Here is a 25,763-nt window from a genome sequence, read left to right on the forward strand (position 1 = left end):
ACACAGCCAAACAAATGCAAACCGTAGTGAATGCCAATCTTTTAAAAGTAACAAACTGATTACAGTCAAATAAACTCAGTCTGAATGTCTCAAAGATTAAATATGTAAATTTTAACTTGCAAAATCCAAGTAAAATGAACTTTGCAGCACAATTATTCTTACATGATTGGAATTGTAGAACAAATTCAAACTGCAACCATAGGAAACAGAAAAAGTGTCAATGTAATAACTTATTTGGGATTAAAAATTCATTGTAATTTAAGTTGAAAAAGTGGGGATTATGTTGAACAGACTTGCTATTTAAATAGATTCTTAAATTTAAATGTTAAAAATATTATATTCTGCATGGATTCAAAGCACACTACAAATGGTATTTTAAGTTGGGGGGGGGGGGGGGAATTTACCATACTACATTAAAACCTATAGTTTCGACTCAGAATAAAATAATTCAAATCTTAACTAGAAACAAATACAAGGATACTGCAATGTGCAATAAACACACTGTATTAAACATTTCTGCGTGTGCGTGTATAGGTTACTGCTATTCATAAAAAATTATAATAAATACATAAATATCAAACAAGATGTTTTCTTTAGTAGACATAAGGGCATAAAATATATAGTTCCTAAATCAAATAAAGAAGTAATATACAAACATTATATTTATTTAGCGCCAAAACGATTCAGTACAAGGCATTCCAATCATTCACAACTCTGCATGTAAAAAACCTGCTTCTCACTCCCCTGCTCACAGCCTCCTTATACAGCTTCCAGGGATGTCCTCTGATTCCCTCCTATCTCCCACCAATTACCTTTAACAATAAGAAGTGAAACTAACCCAAACAAATTCAAAACATTAAAAAAATAAAAATAAAAATAAATTAAATATGGAGCTGTATTCAACATTTTGAAAGTCCTCTCATATTGAGGTTTCCTTCTGGGCCTGTTCTGGTTGTTATAAGGGTCCTCCACATTCTTGGAATGATTAATCCAACAAAAATGATGGATTAATCATTCCAAGAATGTGGAGGACCCATTTGCAACCCTAATAACAACCAGAACAGGCCTAGAAGAAAACTTCAATACAAGAGGACTTTAGAAGTGTTTAATGCAGCTCTGTTTTTTTTTTTAAATTTATTTGTATTTTAATTTTTTATTTCATTTATTATTTTTTCTCACAAAAGGTCAGGCTAGGTTAAAAGATTAACAAGCATCTGCATTTAGATTCATTTTACTTTTGTATAGTGTAGTGTCATGTAGCTTGTATCTTATATCTTATACATATGCATTTTTCCTGATGATGACTTCAATACAGAGGTGAAACGTCAAATGTTACTTTCCTAATGCTAAGTAAAGTAATTATTCTAACTTTGTGTTGTGTCTCCATAAATTCTTCACTATGAAAGAATATATATTTTTCTACAGGAATAAGGAATGCTCTGTTCAAAACAACAGTATAAATTATTGGTTTTAAGTAATGGTTTCTAACATTTTTGTATTCAAAGATCCAGTTTCATGTGTCAAATTGTAAAATTTAAATGCCACTTAACTACTTTGTTTTATTTTGTTCCAAAATCTAGCATGTTAATCTTTTTCTCTCTACATATACAGATGTGCATATATAATAATGATGAATTGCATAGTTGTCTATAACTATACGCATATCATAACCTGAATGAGCGTTACTCTTAGATTGCATATATGACCATTTCAAATTTTGTACTATAATGTGTTTAGAATAAAGAATTTAGAAATTACAAAAAAAAAAAAAAAAAAAAAAAAAATCTAAAAACGGTGTCTAAAAAATTATAAAGATCTGTTGCCTTCCAATCCAGTAGTAAATTCAATATGAGGTTGAACATTATTCCGATATATGTCAAATTCTTCTAATCGGATGGTATAGCTTGGACAAACAATGAATATGTCATTGACTTAAACTTTAGGACCTAAAGTTTAAGTCATGTTTCCTGGTACAAGTCTTTCTCTTCAAACCCCTCCATGAACAAGTGTTATGGGAACAAACCGAAATGCTCTACACAGATTACAGATTCTTCTGAAGAGTGTTTAAGGAGTCAGCTGAACCCTCAACAGCACAACAAGAAACAAGAGATGATTTTATTATTATTATTAACACCAGACCTCCAGTCAAGACTCAACGGAGGAGGCACACACTGTTGCATACAACATCCATTAAGCCATGCTTTAAACATATTCAACATATCTGCATTCACCACAATGTTAGGAAATGCAATCCACTCACGATGCAAAAAACATGCACCTCATGCCCTTGCAACCCCCCCCCCCCCCATTCTATAAAAAATTTCTTCCAAATTAACCTGGTTAATAAGAACTTTACCAACTGAAATGTCTCAATCATACAAAATACGAGGCTTTGCAAACTGTGTTCCCTCAATCTGTCCTCATCCCATATCCCAAACACCAGTTACGACTTCACTCAGTCTTCTCTGAACCCTTTCCAATATATCCTCATCACCATGAAAACCATGGGACCTATCATTTGTTCCCACTAACCCCACACATACATTCACAACTACTTCCAACATCCATTCTCCCTATCCACCCAAGCTCCCCCTTTCCCACTTTTTCCTGTTCCTCTTGCATTACCGTTCTCTCTTCATCTCTCAGAGTATTACTATTTCCACTGCCAAGTACTTCAGTCTCTTCTGTTATACTCTCCTGATCTTCCATTTCATCTCTTACTTCTGATCTCTTGCTTGCATCACAAACACATTGCACCTCTACTTAGCAACAGTTTCTCCAATTCACTCACTACAAAGCCATTCCAATGCAATCTGTGACTGCTGTATTATACCATTCTTCTCTCAAATACATTCCACAAACTGTACTCCCTTCTCACAGCTCTGCCAGCATACCATTCATGATTCTTGCCCTCCGTCTCAACTCACCATTGTCATGCCTCGGCAACACACTGACAACCTTTCCAACTACTGTTATCTTTCGCTTTCCTCAATAATCTCCTGGTATCTGCCCTTGCATTCTCCTTATGTCCACCTAAATCATTTGTTCCCACTAACTGTCTTGATCATTTCCTCTTCATATTTAAAGCATGAATTATCTGTCTTGCTTATTCTCCCTCCTGGATAGCAGATCTTATTGACTCTCTCAATAACAAATCCTCGAACCACAGAATCTCCATACACTGCTATTCTCACGTCATTTGTCACTGCCTTTTCATTTTTCTTCATTTTATTGTTTTGTACTCTTTTATTTGTTTCACTAAATGTCTAATATCACCTCTCATATTCCTCATTTCATTTTTCATTTTGAACAACTCTCTTCAAATCTTGCATTACAGTAATTTCACTCTCTGTCGCTTCCATAGCCACTTCAGGCTTCCAGTAAGCAGTGTGGTGGTCTCAATAGTGGGTGATGAAATCTATCAACCAACTACAAGCACTCACAAACATCCATGACCAAAGTGGGATTCAAACCCACAGTTTGTTGGTTGGAAAGCAGATATGCTGACCACTTCGTCATCTAGACTGGCAATGTTGGACAGAGTGACAGCTAAGTTGCATAAGGGGAATGGCTACAAGGATATTGCTGGATTTTGTAAAGGCATTTGAAAAGAGAGCACATAGAACTCTGTTACATATACTGGAGCACATGGGAATGGATATGATACAGATAGGACTGTGTGTTATGGACAGATACCAAAAAGTAGTATATGGAGGAGAAGAATCCATTAGAAATTAGGTGACTGATGTGCTGTAGGACTATGGTTGAACCACTGCAATTTAATTTGTATATAAATGATCTGAAGGAAAATATTCAGATATCTGCTGATGATGTAAACTTGGGTAGTTTTTAAGTTAATCAAGGAAATGTAGAGAGCTTACAGAATGATTTAAACAGGTCGACAGTATGGGCAAAAGATAATGGAGACCAGTTTAACTTAAAAAAGTGTCAAGTTATGCATTTTGGGAAGAAAAGATTATAATTTATAATGCATATTGATGGATATCTACTGCAGGAAATTGATCATGCTAGAGATTTGGGGTGTTGGTGGACAGGGAGTTGAAGTTCAGAGAGCATATTCCAAACATGATCAATATAGTTACTCATAGGTTTACTTGATTATTTTAGAGCACATTTTGCAGAGATAGAGCAGCCATAATTCCCACCCTTTTTTTAAAGGCATTAATACAATGACATCTGCATTAGTATGCATAGGCACCTGGCTTTCTTGGAGAGGAGGACATGGTGGAGAATATCAAAAAGAAGGAGAAAGAAATCTATCCTTGTTGGAATGCTCCCAACAAGGATAGATTGAGCATGTGGATTGTCAAGCAGAAAAGATGGGATATGTCAGAAACATGTAAGTTCTAGAAGGATTTGATAAGATTGATACAGAGGTAATTTTTCAGCATTTGGCTAGAGAGAGAGAGAGGAAGAACAAGTGGCCAGTGCTAGAAACTAAGTAACAGTGTAGTTAGTAAAGGCTTCAAGACTAGATTTTTGAATTGGAGACTGATGATGAGCATAAATGGTTGCTGTTGTCATGCTTTGTCAGGGAATGCATTAAAGGTACATTAGGAGTTGTGGATAATAATAATAATGATGATGATGATGATGATGATTCTGCTGGTAGAGACATAGAACTAAACATGAATCACAGTTACATAGGAACCATAGCTAACTGTCATAATAAATCATTTGCAAATTATGTTGGATAATATGATATTTTTACCTTTGTTGAATATTTCAGCACAGAGATGAAGATGAAAACAATTTTTTTTTGTTTTGTTTGTTTTTTTCCTAAACAAAACTAAGTCAAGCATGTATGTAGAGATGAAACAGAGTGCAAATGAAAATGCATATCCTACTTCAAAGACTTCCAAGTATGCAAAATAATTCAATCAACATAGTGTGCTAACTTTTAAAATATGTCCAAATTTAATACAGAGAGTGAAGATGTTTTATGTACACCACAGTTTGTTTTATGTCAATTATATATAAACCTCCAACTGATTATAAAGAAATATATTCACTAATTTCAAGTTTCTCATAAAGGGAATCAGTATTACTTTTTTTACAAATATCTTCTGCATTAATATTAGAATTATTTCAAGATTAATTCTGTAAATTTTTGAACAACAACAAAAAATTAGTTTAATCTTAATATATAGCACAGACACTACTGTGATATTTTGTTCCACTTTATAAATTAGATTTATTATTTATTTTTATTTTAATTTTTTAAGTATACTTAAAAATCTTCCATGCTAATCATACCAGTTTGTAATGTTTTGCCCAAATTCACTGAGCCCTTTTTTGCCTTGAGAGAAACAACTGAAAATGATTTGCTTCAAACATACAAGTTTGCATTTAGGTACAAAACTTCCTGAGAAACAGCAAGGAAAAGGGATAAAACATATTAATTAATAACAATAAAAAAACTCTTGTTCAGGCGTAACATTATGTTTACAATAGTGCCTTACAACTAATAAGTTGATGATTAAAAAGCATGATGAAAATTAAGCCTTAATATAGGTGATTTCTTTTTTAGCTTGATATTTTAAAAATGCAGCTCAGTCTTCACATAATCAAACATTCTACACTTTCAAGTTTGTAATAAAGGGAAAAGTTTCTTGATTAAAGCTTTTAGTTTGTATTCAGTTCACAATTCTATCTATGGTATTTATTTTGACAGAAAATAAATTATACGAAAATCCAAAGAAAACTATGTATGTAAGCCACCTTGGTGAGTATTACTAGAAAATTGCTACAAGAAAAATATATCAATTATCTAATGGCATACATATAAATACGTAGTGCATGCATGCACACACACACATACACAAAACAAATGTTTGTCAGTAATATATTGCTCCTTTGTTTAGCATTATGCAGATATCCACATAGGAAAAAAACTATAAAGTACTCTAAGACATAATTTCAAATTGGCAGTCTCAATTGTAGTGCACTGAGTAATAAGCAAAGGAGAGGTCAGGTTCCCTGATTCATTTATACATCTGACTTATATATATATATATAAATGAGATAATATGAAAAACAGTTTCCCAATCTTATTTCCACCTGCAAATGAAGGCTTCATTTATACTTCCTTCAAAGTCATATAGAGAGAAGATGTTGGCCAGTTTCTTCATAATGAAGAAATTCACTATTAATTTCATAAATTATAACTATGTCAACTTCACCCAACAAGAATTATAATTTTAGCAAGAGCTACAAGCAAAATCTAAATCTGAACAAAACTATATTAAATGCCTAACCATTCACTTGGTTAGAAATAAAATTAAACTTGCCAAGAAATTATATTCTTGTTTAATTCTTTCTTGAATGTAAGCAAATAAAGTTTGATGACTTCACATCATCTGCCTCAGTATCCCATATTGCAAAGCACACTTCCTTTCAGATGTCTATTATAGTAAGGGTCACTACCCAGACCAGTTTCGAAATTCACTGAGGTCTCATCACACATCAGTAAAGGTCAAAACCAGTCTGGGTAGTGATCCTTCCTATAATATCCCATACTGCAAAATACACTTCCTTTCAGATGTCTACCAGTCTGGGTAGTTAAGAATTATCAACACGTTAGTTAGCACAAGAAAAGTATATTTAATGTATTGCCAGTGATGTTACATCGCTAATCATGATATCATTTCACTGAAGAAGGGTAAATATAAGAGTGCAGAAATAAATTACCTGTATAAATTTACAATGTCATACAAAAACTTAATTTATAAAATCATATTAAAGACATCATTAGACAGATGTAATATCTAGAAGATATTAATTAAAAAAAAAAAAATGTGTTATTCAGATCAAACTTTCCCATATTTTTGACAAGGATATGCAATCATTCCAGTTCAAGTTAGGGCACTGAAGTAAGGCTCAGCACTCTCTTTGAAAAGGCAATCGAATTTATATCGACATCTGTATAGAAGGCGAGTTTTGACCAGAGAATGTTGTGGTTTGTCTCTATTCCATGTTACACCAATCCAAAACTTATTGGACTTGTTGTTAAGAATATAAGATTGATGTTCTTGTATTCTTTTTTCTATAGAGCGTCTGGTTTGTCCAAAGTAAGAAAGATGGCAATCACATGGAACTTGGTATACACCTGGAAGAGACACAGTTGAGTGTTTATCTTTAGACGATGGGAAATAGGTAGATATTTTATTGATAGGAATATAAGCAGCTGTTAGATCATATTTCTTCAGAATTCTTGAAATTGGTTTGAAATTCCAGAGATATATGGGATTGGAACTTGAAGTATAGATTCTTTGTTGTTTTGGTTGGACTTGTAGGATTCGAATAAATGTTGTGTAGCCCTTTCGGAGAAACCATCTAATTTCATGTAATGCTTGATAGTAGAAAGTTCTTTCTGTAATCACAACATTCTCTAGTCTAAAACTCACCTTCTACACAAATGTTGATATAAATTTGAGCACCTATTCAAAGATGTGCTGAGGCCTTACTTCAATCCCCTAACTTGAACCGGAATGACTGTCCTTGTCAAAAATATGGGGATCAGAATAACAAATTAATTATTTTTTTAAATTAATACCCTCTAAATACCACATCTGTCTAATGATATCTTTATGATATTATAAATTGTTTTTTGTATGACATTGTAAATTTATACAGGTAATTTATTTCTGTTCTCTTATGTTTACCTTTCTTCAGTGAAATGATATCACGATTAGCAATGTGACATCACGCGGCTCTTGTAAAAGACTGTTTCCTATCAAGCCACTGATGATAGTTTGTTATTTTGAAACTGAAACATCGAGCAATATATTAAATATACTTTTCTTGTGTTAATGTGTTGATAATTCTTAATTTCATGTCACAAGTTTCTCTCAAAAGCAGAAGTCTGGATAGTGACCCTTCCTATAATGCATAGCAATGCATGCATTATTGTAACCTATTGACCTTTACTGACATGTGATGAAACCTCAGAGAAGGTTGAAACTGGTCTGAGTAGTGATGCTTACAATAATGCATAGCAATACAGACATCTGAAAGGAAGTGTGCTTTGCAATATGGGATACTAAGACAAATGATGTGAAGTCATCAGCCTATATATGCAAGTAACCTAGGTGAGAAAATATTTCATTGGCAAACTTTGTTTGCTTACATTTGGATAAAGGATTAAACAAGTATATAATTTCTTGGAAATATTAATTTATTTAATGGTATTAATTCACAACACAAGAATAATAAGTAAATAATTAATTCATTATTCTTTTTCTGTCTATAGAAAATTTACACATACTGAGCGATATCTGTACAAACATTAACACTATTATCCAGCTCAGTAAATTGTATCCTAAAAACATTAAGTCACAGAGCCCAGAGCTATCTATTCTGATGATAATACTCTTACAACTGAAACTCGCTTACTTGCATCACATTTTTTTTTTTTTAGCCAATGGCTATAATCCCCAAAAATAGACAAAATACTAACTGCTCCCCAGAAATTCCCTTCATTGCTTAATATGCAAAACTACAGCAAAAGTGTTACCATACATTCAGGGCACATCCAAAAAGACATCTAGAGTGCTTAGTAAATATCAGCTCCTCACCACATTTGAACTATATATCAAACTGACAACTCTCATCCATTCTCCTAAGGACAAATTCTTCATTCAGGAGTATGAAGTGCCCTGTACTTGTAAACAGGCTTACTATGGACAGAGAGGAAGAACTGTTGACATTCACCTTGGGGAACATAAAAATACATTGAGCACTATCGTTATGACAAGTCAGGACTAGCAAACCATGCCTTGGATAACCCTTCGCAGAGGATCAAATGGAAGCAAACAAGAGTCATTATAAGTCAGACATTGATTTTGAAAAATCAGTAGCAGCTTTAAAACATTCCTCAAACCTCAACAAGTATGGGTGTATCAGTTTACCAAAAATCTGGAAGATAGTAATTTTAAGATCTAAGATCAAATGAATACTTGTTTTTTTTTTTTTCTCTTTTTATCCACCAATAGATGGTGCCAATTAGGACTTCGGTTCCTTGTTACAATTAAACAGTTACAACTGGTCCCAGCGTTAACTAAATTATTCTTATTATTCTTTTGTGAATTAATACTATTAAATAAATTAACATGAACTGGCAACACATAAGCTTTTCTACTTGTTTAAGAATTGCTTAGAAAATTTAATTTCATGTCTGACCATTCTTTACAAAACTGTAATAATGTCAAGTATTGTACATATTTATATAGTGCTCCAATTAAAAAAAAAAACTTAATTAACTGAACTGTTTAGATTATTTATATGTACCTTTATTTTAGTAATGTTGATTTACATTTTTGCCAGCTATGATATGTTCAAGACTATTAGATAGTTCAGTTATATATAAGCCTGGTTCATATACATAAATAAAAATACAAAATACTATTTAAATTTTAAAGCAATTGGATTTATGAATAATGCATCTAAGTATTATATAGGCTGTTCATTATTTCTAGTACAATTTCAGATCACTGATTTCTAAATACAGTCAGTTCATGCTATAGCAAATTTCCTCCCTACACAAATTATTGATAAACTTGTATTGCACCAATATTATTCTAAAAGAATTTCTTTTACAAACAAACTATCCCTCTGGGCCTTGAAAGTTTGTTAAATATTCATGTTTCAGTTTTTGGTTCTTCCTGCTTAATGTTTTTTGTGATTTCATTATCTCCTGACTTAAAAAAGTTTCCTAGATAATTATAACAGTCCACCTAATAAGGAATAGTAGTTGTTTCTCAATTCACTGCTTCTGAGGTGTATTGTTTATCTGTGTTTCTCTTTGTTTTTTTTCATGTTGCTGAAAATATTCATCATTCACCTCTTCTGACTATGAAAGATTGGCCTGTTTGCCTTATGTCTTTGCAGAATAAAATGAGAAACAACTACAATGCCTAATTACATACAAATTTCCCAAGATAGAATTTTTAAATAGTTAACAGAATTAGTGAGATCATATGTAACAATGAATAAGGACCAAGGACTGAAATTATACAAGTAATAAAAATTGCTAATTCAAACTTATAATATAGCAGATTCTGGATATGTGCAAAGTCAAGAACTAACACTTCCACAGGAACAAGGAACATAGTCCATATAATGTTCAGATGTGATGTGAATAAATTCAATGGTTTTAAATTTAATAGTATTACATAAATTTGTCTATAAATTATGGTAAAACTTATTAACCAACTTGTATTAACATTAATGAAATAAATACATCATTAAATAGCCTGAACAGTTCAATTAATTAATGATACTCAGCAGGAACAATATACACTAAAAACATTCCAATATAATAAAAATGCCTAAGAATTAACACTGACCTGTTTTCATTATTCATATTTTTACAGGTTATATGATGTCAATTTTAAGATAGCAGTATTTATGATCTATATAAACTTTCTAAATTGAAATAAGTGACCAAACTAAAATGAGTAAGTAACAATAACTACAGCAAGCATAAGACAGGAGAGTTATTTATAAAAATAACAGAAGTGAAATTAAATGGGAAATGCATAACTTGATTTTACCTTTGTTTTAGTAAGCCACATCTGGTTTATTATGTTTAAAGAATAAACGAAACTCACAGAAATTTTAAAGATATATATATATACTGGTATTTCAATTAAAATGTATGTCTACAGTGAACATGAGAATTTTTATGCAAGGTAAGTTCTTTAAAATTATAAATCTGTGCTTCAGCTAGTATAACATTAAGTATATTTGGAAGCATTTTATGTCATTCATATTCTGCAAGGTATCTCTATAAAACTATATCACTACTGCATTTGGAAATAATATACATTTCACAGTATAAGCAGTTGTTACTTTGTTTTGAAACAGCTCATAAAAAAATGCACAACAACATTTATGATTGTAACTATTTTAATGTTGCTAAGCAAGCACTCACATTACATCCAGGGACATAAGAACATAAAAGTAAATAACCAGAAGTCACACTGAAAATCATTTTAAAAAAGTGCACGAAAAAAAGAAAAAAAAAAAAGCAGCTGGCTTTAAATGTTCCCTCCAATCTGAGTTCCTATTTCTAAGAAATATTTTGTGCTCTTCTGCTTTGTATTAGTCCTGCAAGTCCTGCACACTTGTGATGATTCCATGGGCAACTTGAGATGATACTTGAAACAATGATGTCTTCATTAAACTTTTCCAAAATTTCTTTCGATCCTTCTTGGTAGGTAATTGTTCCAAGGATGATAAGCTTCTTATTAATGATAAACACTATGGTGATTACCTAATAGTTATGATGCACATATGCAGAACAAATTATGCTGGAGATCCAGGTAAGTGCAGACACAAATGACTTACAATACATGTTGCCCTTGACCAAACAGTAAAGGGTGTGTTGCAATGGATAACCGTCATTCTTTTTTTTATATAATGGCAGCTTCACTCCTATGAACATAAAGAAATGTTCAAAGAAAAAGAAATAACAATGCAGAAATATAAAATTACAGTATTGAAGAAGCAAAATAATAACGATATTAGTATAATGGATGCTAATCTCATTACTATTTTACTTTGAATGCATTTACTTTTTTTATTAACTCTCATATCACTGATTGATAGGTCAGATTTAAACATGCAACTTTCTAGAAGGTGATTAAACCATACTGTTTAATGTCCTACTAAATAATTTACAAGCCTATGTAAGGTAAAACATGTAAAACACCCTGCTTTTATAACATATGGATTGTGAAAGTGAGTTAAATAACACTGGTCAATGAAGATTTTGTATCTAGGATAGTAGCATTTAAAAATGGATTTTGTTTCATTCCAACATATCAGGAATGCCAAAACACTTATGTTGGAAAAGTACTCTTAAATCAGATTTAAAAAAGTATTAAGAAAGTTGTTTAGTTTATATGTCGTTATTATTACATACAAGTAAATTATGCACTAACTAGTTTCACACACTAAGGACCAGTAGATTCTTCAGGGTGATAGATTAAAAAACAACTAGAAAAATTAAAACTCGGATGAATCAGCTATCTCTTGGATAGTCTGTAGGTGATTGTTGGAGAACTTGAATTCTAGTATGTTGAGATATTTGATTAATGATTTCTCTGAGATATCATTTAAGTTGAGACAATTTCTGTTAGGGGGAGCCATATGGTGAATGCCCATAGTAGAGTCCTTGATTCAATATGAAAGGAAGTTGTGCAGAGATGCTGAAACATTTGCCATCATTAATGACCATACACAGCTTGTTCACCTTATCCACTGATAACCCAAACTGCTTACGAAACACCTTAGATCTCTTCCTCGCCAATGACCCTTCCAAATACACAGTGAATGTAGGGTGGTAGGTGGATGGCAGTGATTTGTCGCCCTTCTTGGGAATGGGTTGAATATAGGCTAATTTCCAGGCTGTGGGATAGACCCATGGAGTAAGACAGTATGCATCACTGCCATCCACCTACCGCCCTACATTCACTGTGTATTTGGAAGGGTCATTGGCAAGGAAGAGATCTAAGGTGTTTGGTAAGTGGTTTGGGTTATCAGGTATTCTGGTAGGATAGGAGTCGGTTCTGATGCACAAATTTTCAGGACAATTGGAGGAATGCCATCAGGGCTAGAAGACTTTTTTGCGTCTAATTTGGACAATATTTTTCTGATATCTTTCTGGCAAAAGGATATAGTGGGCATTGTATGTCGGGCATTTGGAATGATGCCCTAGATAATTCTGACCACAATCTAGTGCTCATCTCCTCTCCATGCAACAACACTTACACAGCCGCTCCCATTCAAGAGTAGTTTGGCATTATAACAGTGCCAAGTGGGACAGCCTCTGCAACTTCTATGCCTCGTTCCCATAGTTGGACTACTGCTTCTAGCCTTCCAACCCAAACATATGCACCAAACTTATAACCAAAGTAATTCTCACTAGCGTGGTAACATACATTCCCCAGTACTCTGACTTGTTCCCTAACTAAACTCTGTTTTTCCAAAAGATGCACCAAGGCTGTTCAAATGAAAAACCAAACATAGTATAACTGGCTCAAATCAAGAACTCCACCCTCCTTTAGAGCTTACATCCAAGCAAAAAAAAAAAAAGATGCAGAAAAAACAATCAATGCTTCCAAAACAGAGTTCAAAAAAGCAAAAAGCAGGAAATCAGCAGCCTGTCCAAACAGCAGCTGAGTCTTTTTGTCTCTCACCAAAGCAATCAGTTGTAATTTCTGCCCAACACAATTCCCACCCCTATCATACCCAGATGGCTCTATTGCATCATCAACTACAGAAAAAGCTAATCTCCTGACCTCACACTTTGCTTCCAATACAAGCATAACTGACAATGGTAAATGTCCCCTGACCATTCCAGATGCCCAACATATCCTTTTGCCAGAAATATATTGTACAAATTAGACACAAAAAAGTCTTCTAGCCCTGATGGCATTCCTCCAATTGTCCTGAAAGTTTGTGCATCAGAACTGACTCCTATCCTATGCCGCCTGTACATACTGTCTTACTCCACTGGTCTATCCCACAGACTGGAAATTGGCCTATATTCAACCCATTCCCACGAAGGGCAACAAATCACTGCCATCCAACTACCGCCCTATCTCACTCACCTCAGTCCTGTCTAAAGTAATGGAAAAAAAATCATCAATTTCACTCCTATGCTACCTTGAAGGCACACCTAGTAAATGACCACCAGCATGGATTCCATCGCTACCAATCAACAGATGATCTGCTCACATGTCACCAAGCCAGCAAAGGTTGGTCGATTGGTAGAGCCTCTGCTACTAATGGCTTGCAAAAAGTTAAGCAAGTTTGAGCATGGTTAGTAGTTGGAAGGGGTTTCAATCGTTCGATGCTGTTGCCACACTCTCCTTCGATGAGTTTTGGGACTCCCTGGAGGTGTCACATAATAATAATAATAATAATAATCTCTGGACAAATGCCACTGAGAAGTTTGGCAAATCTCAAGTGGTTGCACTTGATATCTCCAAGGAGTTTGACCGGCTGTGTGGCACACAAGGACATCAATTAAACTGGGCTGCAAGAGGTTCTCCCGGAATTTCTCATTTTAGTTTTCTAAGCATTTTTTGCCTGCCTGGTTGGCCAAGTGGTTAGTATATCCGTTCTCCAGCCAAAAGACCGTGAGTTCAAATCCATGCATTGGCATGGATGTTTGTGATTGTCCAACAAACTTTGTGTGGAAACTGAATCTGTGACCCTACCACTTATATGAGCAAAAGACATGATTGTCAAAACCATGTGAGGTACAGTAGTGACCATACGGCATCTACAGACGTCAAATGTGAAAAAAGCATTTTTCATGAAATAAATATTTTATAATGGAAATGTTTGTATATGTGTCGAAAAGCTCAGGCCCAGAATGCCTAAATAACTAACATCTGTGTGGCAAATATCAGTGACCAAGGCACGTATTTTTAAATATGGAAGTATTCATGAATGATCGGGAATTTTCAGACATCGAAATCTTTCAACATTCGGGAAAGGGAATACAGCTGTTTATGACCGATCATAAAAATTGCCTGCAAGCTGATTACAACAATGGGCAGCATATCCTCTGTTCTAAAAACTGAATGAAATAACATCTGTGTTGCAAATGTCAGTGACCAATCAGCAAGGAAGTACAAAGAAAATTTTACCACAGAAATTGAAGATCAAGGCAGTCTGTATCCAGTTCTCAAATCTAGCAATACTGAATACTGTTTCTTCGCATTGCAGTGTGTAAGTGCTTGTTTCGAAACCCAAGTGCTGCGATTTTTTAAAAGTAATAGGCCTACAGATTTAAATTTTATAAGTTCTTTTTAAATTTATATTTATAATTATAAATAAATATATATAATTATTAAAAAATATATAATTATAAAATTATAATTTATAATTATAATAATTATTTAAATTTTATAATTTTATGAATAAGAGATAAGGTACTTTGTTTAATTTTGGTATTAAGAAATCTGGTATTGAAGGTATTTGTGATACAACAAATAGTGATTCATCCACATCAAGCCTACAGAATGCTCTCCAGAATGTATAAAAGGAGGGGAAAACTACCAGCCCACAAAAGGGAAAAAAAAAAAAAATCTGCATTCACTCATAAGTACATGGACAGCTATTTAAAATTTGGTTTCATACAATGCCCTTGCACTGACCAATTGCCATGACTTCAATGTGTCATTTTGTACTACTGTTTAGGGAAATGAAGTTATAAAGCCATCGCGACTTACCCAACATCTCAACACAAAACATTCCGATCTAGTCAACAAATGCATTGAATTCTTTATGCGTAAAAGAGATGCACTTAAAACAGAAAAGAAAATTATTTTCCAAGCTTCAACCACCGACACTTCACTTCTGACAGCATTCTATTTAATATCATTACAGATAGCTAAATGTATAAAACCGTATTCCATTGGCGAAGAACTCATTAAGCCTTCTTTGATTGCTGGTTGTAATGAAGTATTAGGCCAGTCTGCAACAAGTAGAATAAAAGACACCTATTGTCGGATGATACAGTTGAAAGGCGGATATCTGATATGGCAGAAGATACAGAAACCCAACTCACAGAAAAAATTAAAAAATCGAAATTGTTTGCATTACAACTGGATGGATCTACATATTGAGAACAACAGCATTTTACTTACACATGTACGATATATTGACCATGATGAAAGTGGCATGAAGGAAGATATTTTAAGTGTTTCTGAATTACCTATGCACACTACCAGCAGTGAAATTTTCAAAGTTTTAAATGGTTTCATTGAAGAGGAGGTCTCTAATGAAAAAATTGCATTGGAGAATGTACTGACAGCGCTGCCTGTCTTACAGGTAGAAATTCATGTTTAGTCACTAAAATTAAGGATATGGTGGGCAATAACTTATTGTCAACGCATCGGTACATTCATAGGCAAAATCTGGTCCCCCCCCGCAAATGGCACCTGAACTTAATGAAGTCCGGTCTCAATCTGTTAAAATTATTAATTATATAAAAAACAGTGCTTTAAATACAAGACTGTTGAAAGCATTGTGTGATGAAATGGGCTCTGATCATCAAAATCTTCTTTTCCATTCTGAGGTTCGTTGGCTGTACCGCAGTAAAGTTCTCAAGGGGTTATTATGAACTCCGAAAAGAAGTTGAGCTGTTTCTAATTGATAAGAAAAGTGACCTGTTCCATTATTTCCAGGATAAGAAATGGGTAGCCAGGCTAGCATATCTCAGTGACATATTTTCTTACATAAATTAGTTGAATTTAAAACTTCAAGGTTCAGATACAACACTATTTAATGTTTGGAACAAAATTCGAATAGAAACTCAAACTCTGGCTTAGTATGATTGCAGAAAGAAATAACAAAATGTTTCAGTCATATTCAGATTATATTATAGAAGCAGATGATTTCTATTCACAGATTTCAGTTTCAAATATTATTGCAGCCCGCTTGAAGATGTTGTTGTTGTGGTTTGAAAAGTATTATCCCAAACATAAGGATCCCAAGAGGCAAAATATGCAGATTGTGAACCAGTTTGTTGAACATAAAGAGACAGTCCTTTCCATGAAGAAACTCTTCAACTTATTGAATTATCATCAGACAAAGGACTGGAAAGTACTTTTAATTCTATGAGTAATTCGAAATTCTGGATAAGAATGAAAAATGAATATCTAAATTTACATGAAATAGCAATGAGATTTCTTCTTTGTTTTTCCACCACATATCTTTGTGAAACTGCATTTTCTGCCATTATTGTGCTTAAAATGAAACAGAGGCACTGCCTGCAACTTTCGGACTATCTCTGTTTGGCTATCACTTCAATTCATCTCAGAATTAATAAGCTAACAGACAGAAAACAGTAACAAAAGTCTCACTAGCCTAACTAAATCTTCAAAAACTCAGCTGTAATAAAAGAAACTAAGTTTAACTTTTTATAATCAATTTTACACTGAATAATATAAATTTTTGGTGATCAGAATGAGATATGTCAATGAAAATCAGCACAAATTAATTTAATGATGTTGGCCTGAGGAAACTATGATATGCTACAAGATTTCATTAGTCCAGTGATTGATAACTAATTTAAATGTAATTTTATATTTGTCAACATGCCACCGTATACATAAGTGTACAATACTCTTAATGATTATGCCATAATTAATTATTAATACTTGTTAGTTTAATATATGAACTTTAAAAAAAATTGGAAAGGCATTAAGTAAATTTGTTGGGACCAGGTCCTTGTCTGACAAAGGTTGAGAACAGCTATAAGTTGATCAACCAACCTCTCGTGTATGGGCTCAACATATATAAAAAGTTATCCTCTAGATAGGATGGTGGCTGTATTCCAAATGATAGGGTGATTTGTGGTAGATAATGTGCAATCCCAGAATTTCTTCTTTTCTGTATTCAACATTGCTGAGATGTTCATTTTTTTTCCCCCTTTCCCCTTCAAAAATTCTACTTGTCTGACCTATGAAAGGTAGGTCACAAAAACAGGGAATTCTATAAACACTAGGATGTTTGTAGAAGGGATTGTCTTTTGAAGAGCTAAGGAAGTTATGAATAATTTGGATTGATTTGTAAGCTACCCTGATATTATGATTCTTGAGTGGGACAGCAATCTTGATGAAAAAAAAAAATCGATTTTGTAAACTGAACATAATTAAAAATCAAGCAATTACATATTTAACAATATTTATATTAAGCAACAAATGTTAATCATTCACCTTGCACATCATTCTCTTCACCTGTAAGTTAATCAACTTATAGGTGAAGAGAACTTATAAGTTGATCAACTAGTTTCTTGTAATTTTCAGCTTAATTATCGTTATTTGTCAAAAACCCTTCAACAATACCTCGGAATGATTTCCAGGCTTCCAGTTCTATTTAGTGGAACTCTTTGAAATCATCTTTTAATATTTCCCTAATTTGATATCCAACAAATATATGTTCCTTAAGTTTGGTTTCTGAAATTTTTGAAAATCTTGCAGTTAATTATTGGAATGAGGTTCATTTTTGTTCAATGCTTTAACAAAGCACTTCATAAGATCCAGAAATGATGGCAGAAATATTTTCTTGAAACCAACGAGTTATTTTACATTTTCTTGTAAATTAATCATTTGAAAAGCAAAGTAGCTTGTATTGGTTTTATGTCTCTAAATTGTAAATGTAATGTAATGATTATTGATTACAGAAATGAGGAAAGTTAAATGAACAAATGTGAGAATGATAACAGATTGAGTTTGTCACAAACTCAATCATTTTAGTTATTTTCAAACTACTGCTACATGAGAGTCACTTAAGAGCCACAACAGCCACAAAAAAGGCATTATGTGCCAATGATTTAAAATCTTAGTATTATTATTACCAATTAATTCATGATAAAATAATCCAAAAACCTATGAAAAATGTATGCATTTGTAAAAAATCCTGACATGGTGAATTTCTTTGTATTGCAGATTTGAATACAGTATCTCAAATACATTAAAATCACCTACATTAATTTTAGTTACAAAAAAAGTTTACATTTGTTGACCAGTGTAATTATGCACAAAGAACTCAAAAACATGGGTAAATGTTTTATTATTATTATTAATGGATATCTCCATGGAGTCCAAAGACTCACTGCAGGAGGCCCACATAATTCACAATATACCTATCATACCATTTACAATCCAGCCAGAATTTCACAATTGGAGGCAAAAGTTAACAATTATTCACACAGAACGTATCATACCTCTAATTAAACTGATTCACTGACAAAGAACTAACAATTGTTGAGGTAACCCATTCAACTCATTCACTACCCTAGTAGCAAAAAATTTAAACCTCACACCCTTGTTAACTGATACTTTATTCAACTCCCAATGATGACCTCTTGTTCTATCCTCACCTCCCTCCAGTCACTTTTACCACAGATGTTGCTAAATTATGTCTTTTCTACAGGTATTTTCATGGGCACTGCTCCTCTGAAGTGGCAGCTAATCCTCCATTTTCTTGTATAATGAACACAAGGCTGCCAGTCAATGCCTATTTACAGTTCAACTCCAAACTCATCGAACCAACATCTCATCCTCTGCCCTTCATTTTCTACAGCTCTGCATTTTTGGAACAGCCTTCCCCATCTACAACCTTCAGGTTTTCAAAAAATACATCAACAAATTCCTCTTGTCCATTTAACCACTTGCCCACACATGGCACTATCATGTCACAGATCTTGGGACCTCTTGTCTCAAGACCTGTGTCACTTATCTTCCTTCTATCTGCCAATTTTTGTCACAATATTTTATCAAATCTGAGCACAATAGTCCAGACATGGATATATCAGACTTGTAAAGAAGGATGATGACTTTTTTTGTCCCTGCTAGTCAATGTGTTTTAGAGCACCCAAGTGATCTAAAAAGAACAGTTTGGCTAATTTTTGCAATACAACCTCTGAATGTCAGTTCACTATCAACCAAAGCACCCATATTCCTGGCCTCATCAATTTCCATCATTGAAACCCCCATCAATAGAATACACACTCTGAAACTTTTTTTTATTTCAATGTGAATAACTTTACATTGAGCCACATTGAAAGAACAAATGTCATCCTTTGACCACAATGACAGCTTATTCAAATCATCATGCAGGATCACCAAATCACCTTTATTTACTATAGCTTTTCCCAACTTAGCATCATCAGCAAACAACTAGATATCACTCTTCAAATTATCTCCAATACCATTAATATACAGATTAAACAACAACAGACCAAGAAAAGAGCCTTGTGGCACACCACTGGTCATGTTTTCTGATCTATGACTCTGCTCCATACACTACTCTCTGATGCCTGTCTGACAACCATTCACTTCTCCATCTCAACAATCCAGTATTCATTCCCATTTGCTTTAGCTTACTTAACAGATTTAAGTGCAGTATTCTGTCAAATGCTTTTGCGAAGTCCAACAATATCACAGGATATGCATTATCTTTATCCAACTGTAGCATTATTTGATTACAGAAACAAAGTAAACTGCTAAAGCAAGACCTTCTCTTAACAAAGCTGTGCTGACCTCTAAAAAGAATCAAATTATTATTCTTAATTATTCTGGCTTTCAGCAACTTTTTCAAAACTTGAACCACCACTCCTGAGATAGTAATAGGTCTGTGATTTTTAATTGCTTGCAAAATAATTTCATCTAATTTTTATATAAACAATTTTGCTTATATTATTTTGATGGGTAATTTAGTAAGACTAAATTTAGCATGATGTGTTTGTGACAGAAATGCATTGTAATCATTTAAATTTAAAATCATGATGGTTTTAAAAATATCAGTCAACTATTCACATAATTTAAACAAGTCCTAAATATGATCAAGGTTTTCTCACCTCAATGCTGATTAAAAAAGAAATAAAGAAACATCACTATTTGTGACAAGATCATTGAAATAACTCAAATTTTGTAATATAAATGTTTCATTATGCCTCTTATGAAAAATACAGCAATAAGAAAAATATGGGATAAAAAAGAAATTAAGTCTAATCACCTGTCATGAAAGTTGCACTGATTGTTTTTGTATAATAAGAAAAGTATATTTATAAGTAAAAGCAGCTTTATATTTTAAATATGAAAACAATTACATTACTCGGTAAATAAAAAGTTTTTCAGATATTTATAATAAAATAACAAAAAAAAAAAAGATATTCTCAAATACAAATTGAAAACAAATAAATCACTTTTAAAAATAGAGATACAAATATTTTTAAAACATTTGGATTGGTTGTTTCATAAAAAAATTCTATATTATAAAACAATTAAAAGAACGTAATGGCATATAAATAGTTTAAAAGCATAAATTTAAATTATGGTGATTTTGGGAAATAGTTACATTTTTTCCTCAATAAAAATAATTCTAAACAAAGAAATGAAATTCAAATTCTAATATTACTGATTGTTTTAAAAATTTACAATCGTATTTCCAAAACTGCATTCATTTAAGTTTAACAGTCTTGTTCACTCTGAATACTGCATATATAAATTAACATAAAACAAAAAAAAAAAAATATATATATATAAATATACAACAGATGCTAACAACCTTTAATGTTTCTATTTTCAAATGTTTTCTTTCTTCAATGTTTTCTAATAACCAATAATAATCCATAACTAATTCACATAATCAAATCATGTAACATTTATTTTGCTCAATTTTCATTCCTAGAAACAAAAACTTATTATGTATATTAAATGAAAAGAAAATACCAGCAGAGATCACCATATAACGTATGTATTAATTTAGCGCACAGCAACATAAATATAAAATACGTTCCCTATCTAAAATATTATTAATATCATAAATAAATTAAAAGCTTATAAATGAATAAATTATTGGTCTCAAGATTAATAAATAAATAAGCTAACAAGTTAAAGAATAATACAAAACAAACTCCTTACCTCCTGCAAAATTATCTTGCAAAAATACAATAGATTAGAATATTTTTTAACATATCAAACAACTTATTTTATTCACTTTTTTCTCCATTCTACAAAATTAAGATATTATTATTAATTACAATAGTAAGATGCACACACGCACACGCACACACACGCAGCAATATCAATCAAGTTAAACTGCCTTCCGTCATTTGTTTAATATTCAACAGTTATACTCAGCAATAAGTGGTAAACTGATAACTTTATTGTTCAACATTTCAAAATCAAAGTTTTATCAACAGAAACTGAAGACTGACACAAGTGCAAGTAAATTACTAAATTTCACAGGCAACTATTGCATTAAATTTGTATCAACCAAAAGTAATTCACAAAATTTCTTTACCAGACATTTACCCCAAAGCCCAGAAAACTAAATGTTTTCAACCATCAAGCACATAAGACAGACTTGCATCTTAGCATCCCAAATCATGCTATCAACAAATATGCTATGCTGCATAATAAAATAAAAAATAAATAAAAAGATTTCCATTGCTAAAATATGTATTACGATTTTGTTTGCAGCTAATGCCCTGAAATAATCCCCAGATGATCAAATTAACAGATGTGTATTAATTATATAAGGTAAAAATAATAAAACAATTGAAAATGTTATCTAGTATAAAAATAAAAAAAATAATTAATAAAAACTATCCCAAAGTTAGCCAAAGCACCTATGATCATTGGATGAGTTTTATTTTTAGCAATGAAATTTGTCAAAAGATAGTAATTTATTCCTTACCGAAATTTAGTGTTAAAGTACTATTTGAAAATATTAAAACAGCATAAATTATTTTATAATTATTATTTTTTTTTAATATGAACTTTTAGATATGTGAAAAACATTTTCTCACTCTTTTTAAAATCCATATTTAGAATTTCTAAAATAATTACATAAACCACTTCCATGGAGTTTGGGATAACACAAAATCAGAAAATTATGTTAATTTTTAGTACACACAGACACATGCAATTGATTGGATAATAATATGCTATGCCACAAAATATCAGGAGAGAGAACTGTTACTCTAGAGAAGGCAGTACACGTCCCCAAATTTTCACTCAAAAATATCCACATGGCAGGGAAAAAGATACGAACAAGTTTCTTATTATCCCCACAGAATTTCAGGCACTGTGAAATATAAATCATGATCATCATGGAATAGCTTCTATGTGAAAGAGCTCATTGATCTTGGCTCTTCACATATATTCTAAGTGAAATGATGAAAACTTTCTGAAAAATTATCTGCTAAAAGATTATAAAACTGGATCATTTGAAGGGGCTGCTTAGTGATCATAACTATGTAACTGTGAGGAGTCAGTTCTCTGCATTCCATAAAAGACCACAGTCTTTTATGGGATGCAGAGAACTGACTGGGCCTTTCTGACTTAATGTCTATTCTTCCTTTCTTTTGTTTGTAACCTGCTGGAAGATAACTAGATACTGAGCAAACAAGGAGGGAGTTGGAAATTTAGGGTTTAGCCAACCAAATGTATTGACTTCTGTATTGGTTTTAAACAAAAGATAATGATGGCACAACAAGATGAAATATCATGCCACCAAGACGTTGCCTGGTTAAGCAATGCCTCACTGTTTTCATCAGGGAAAAGAGCAAACAGTGAAAAGAACAAACTCAATTTCAACATCAGCAGAATTCAAAATAGGCACCATCAATATAAGAAGTATCAATGGAAAGGAAGTGGAACTGACAAAAGAATTACAGATATTCCACACCTAGATTATTTGTGTTACCAAAACAAAAGAAGATAAAAATGGTTGTCATTCTTCTAAATAACAACTATGATGTTATATTCAGACAATAATGATTAGGAAAGGAAGGAATAGCTATAGTATTCAGTACTGAACATGAAGATAATCTTCTTGAATGCCAGGTAATTTCACATAAGGTTATGTGGGCAAATAATCCCCTCTTATTTATTTATTATTATTTTTTGTTGTTGTCAACTGGACAATAACAAAAGTTGAAGTCAATTGGAAAATTAGACTTATTTGTACCTACAGTCCTATATATGGCTCTACCAAGGATGAAGTTGAGGAAATTTTTCATTTATTAGACTGTGGATATTCAACATACACACATACACATACATTGGTTGCAAAGACCTATGAATTATGTCTGGAATGTGAAGGACCTTTATAAAGTCAATTCAATAATGAATAAGCTGAGTTCATTAATCTCAAATAGAAGTTCAGAAATTTGGGAGGAGAAATAATTGCTTCCAAATTTCTGGGAGTAAATATCGAATGTAATATATGGGCCACATAACTTTAGTTACTTCAGTTATGATTCTAGGGAGTATACATGCATACACATATTATAGCATGTCAGGCAATTAACTAGCAATAATAAAACAATATTTTCACTGATAGAATTACAGAAATTTTACTTGCTGATGCAGATTTTTTATGGAGGATACTGACTTAGAGAATAAATAAATAAATAAAATCCACTAACCACTTTTATTCTCTTACAGGGAGTAAGTTAGGCTGTTTTAGCATATCTATCTTTTGGTGACTAAGGAAGATAGATGCATTTGAATAATGGGTTTGGAGACGCTTACTAAGAATAACATGGACTGCAAAGCAAACCAATAAATCAGTGATTAGACAGAATAAAGCCAGATTGCTCCCTCAAAGCTATGATCATCAAGCAAAAATTGTCATACTTTGGACATATTATGCAAGCAAATGACAGTCTGGAGAAGATGATGATGATGATGCTTGCTAAAGTTGATGAAGCAGAAGAAGAGGAAGGCCAAGAATTAGATGGGTGGATGGAGTCAAAGAAGCAACTGGAGTGCGCTTGGAAATTCCGAAAGACATGGTCAGGGACAGATCTGATTGGATTGTGTATGTTCGTGGGATCACCAGGAATCGAAAACGACTTGATGGAACATAACACACAAAATGTGTAAATATTTCGTGCTTGAATATTGTACTTAAAATGAGAGAAAATGGATTAAGTGATGTTAACACAGTGAGTCAGTAAAAAGAATAGTGTATCAGAAAAGTGCGCAACAACTTGAGAACAAACTGAGCGCCTGAAACAAAGGCTTTTGGCGAGAAGCCCAGAGTGCACCGACGGGTAATAACGGCCATTCCAAAGTTGAGAACAAAGAACAAGGAGCATATTTAAGGGGCTGAGAGGGTGATCAGAAAAAAAAAAAAAAAAAAAGGAAAGAAAAACAGGTTACTATAAGGACTATTGCTGCTGCAACTGTGGGTGTTTTGGTTCCCTCATCGGCTGTAAAGAAGAAAGGAGAAGAAGCAATGACTCGGAGCATGTGACTGGAGGCTTGGCACCCATTGTCAGAACTATGTCAACGGCGATTCCTTTTCAAATGTTCTGGAAAGAATTCCAGGGAGCATCTGACAACGTGTCCTACCGCGTAGCTGTAGGATCACGATCTCAGCGAACAGCCAGATGCTGGATAAACAAATAACCACCAGTGGAGGAAGATTATAGAGTACAGAAATGTCCATGATAAGAATGTGTCCTGTGTAAAAGCAAAGATTCAAGATATCCTGATTGAGGCTTTGTTCATGAAGGAGGACTGTGCATATACAGAGTGAACTGTGAGTAAACACGTGATATTAAACCACTTTACAAAACCACTGACACCTAAGTGTTACATAGGTGTCAGTGGTTTTGTAAAGTGTTGTATAGTATCAGGGTAGAGCAAGTGTATACGTTATATTGGAAAGACCTTACATAACTAACTACCTAAGGAAAGGTAGTTAGTTATGTAAAAGGGAACATTATTCTATACTAATTGTAAAGTATGTATTTTATAGTGCTAAGTGTGTTAATGTTGAGTGAATGCAGAATGCATATAATTTAATGGTATAATTTATTTGCTGGAATTAGATATGCCTGAGAGAATCAGTTACTCCCCACTATTTTGTAATCTCAACTGTTTAGAATAAAATGTTTTGTTTAAACAACAATTTGATCTGATCATTTGCTAGTGTACTATCTCAAATAAATTGCAGACCTGTGTGCAAGTGTTGCTTTAGAATAGCCATGACTTGCTGTATGGTTAGGAGGATTTTAGCTGAGACCTTTCCTTTGTTTCTGTTCATATAATTCTTAAACTCTATTATTTCTTCCAGACTGGCACAGTTGTTAATGATATTCATGTAGACCGACAGGAGATATTCAGTTGTTTGCTGATAATGTAAAGTTGGGGAGAATTATAAGTAGTAATGCTGATGTCAACTCTGTTGACTGGTGT

General features: G+C 32.9%; 1 protein-coding gene across 4 annotated transcripts in view; it reads right to left on the reverse strand.

The window, feature by feature from the left end:
- The window catches only part of Cpsf6 (cleavage and polyadenylation specificity factor subunit 6), a 467,838-nt gene that overhangs the window by 87,385 nt on the left and 354,690 nt on the right, over nt 1-25,763 (reverse strand). For 3 of the 4 annotated variants that reach the window (XM_090414582.1, XM_090414580.1, XM_090414581.1), the window contains one exon: nt 10,912-11,457. The exons of the other annotated variant lie outside the window; for it this stretch is intronic. The gene's annotated coding sequence lies outside the window, so the exon portion shown is untranslated. Of the gene's footprint in view, nt 1-10,911; nt 11,458-25,763 lie in introns of those variants that run through there. 4 annotated transcript variants of the gene reach the window in all.

The sequence above is a fragment of the Typopeltis vanoorti genome, chromosome 25 (assembly GCF_054136105.1).
Source record: "Typopeltis vanoorti isolate ZY-2024b chromosome 25, IOZ_Tvanoo_1.0, whole genome shotgun sequence".
Taxonomy (NCBI): domain Eukaryota; kingdom Metazoa; phylum Arthropoda; class Arachnida; order Uropygi; family Thelyphonidae; genus Typopeltis; species Typopeltis vanoorti.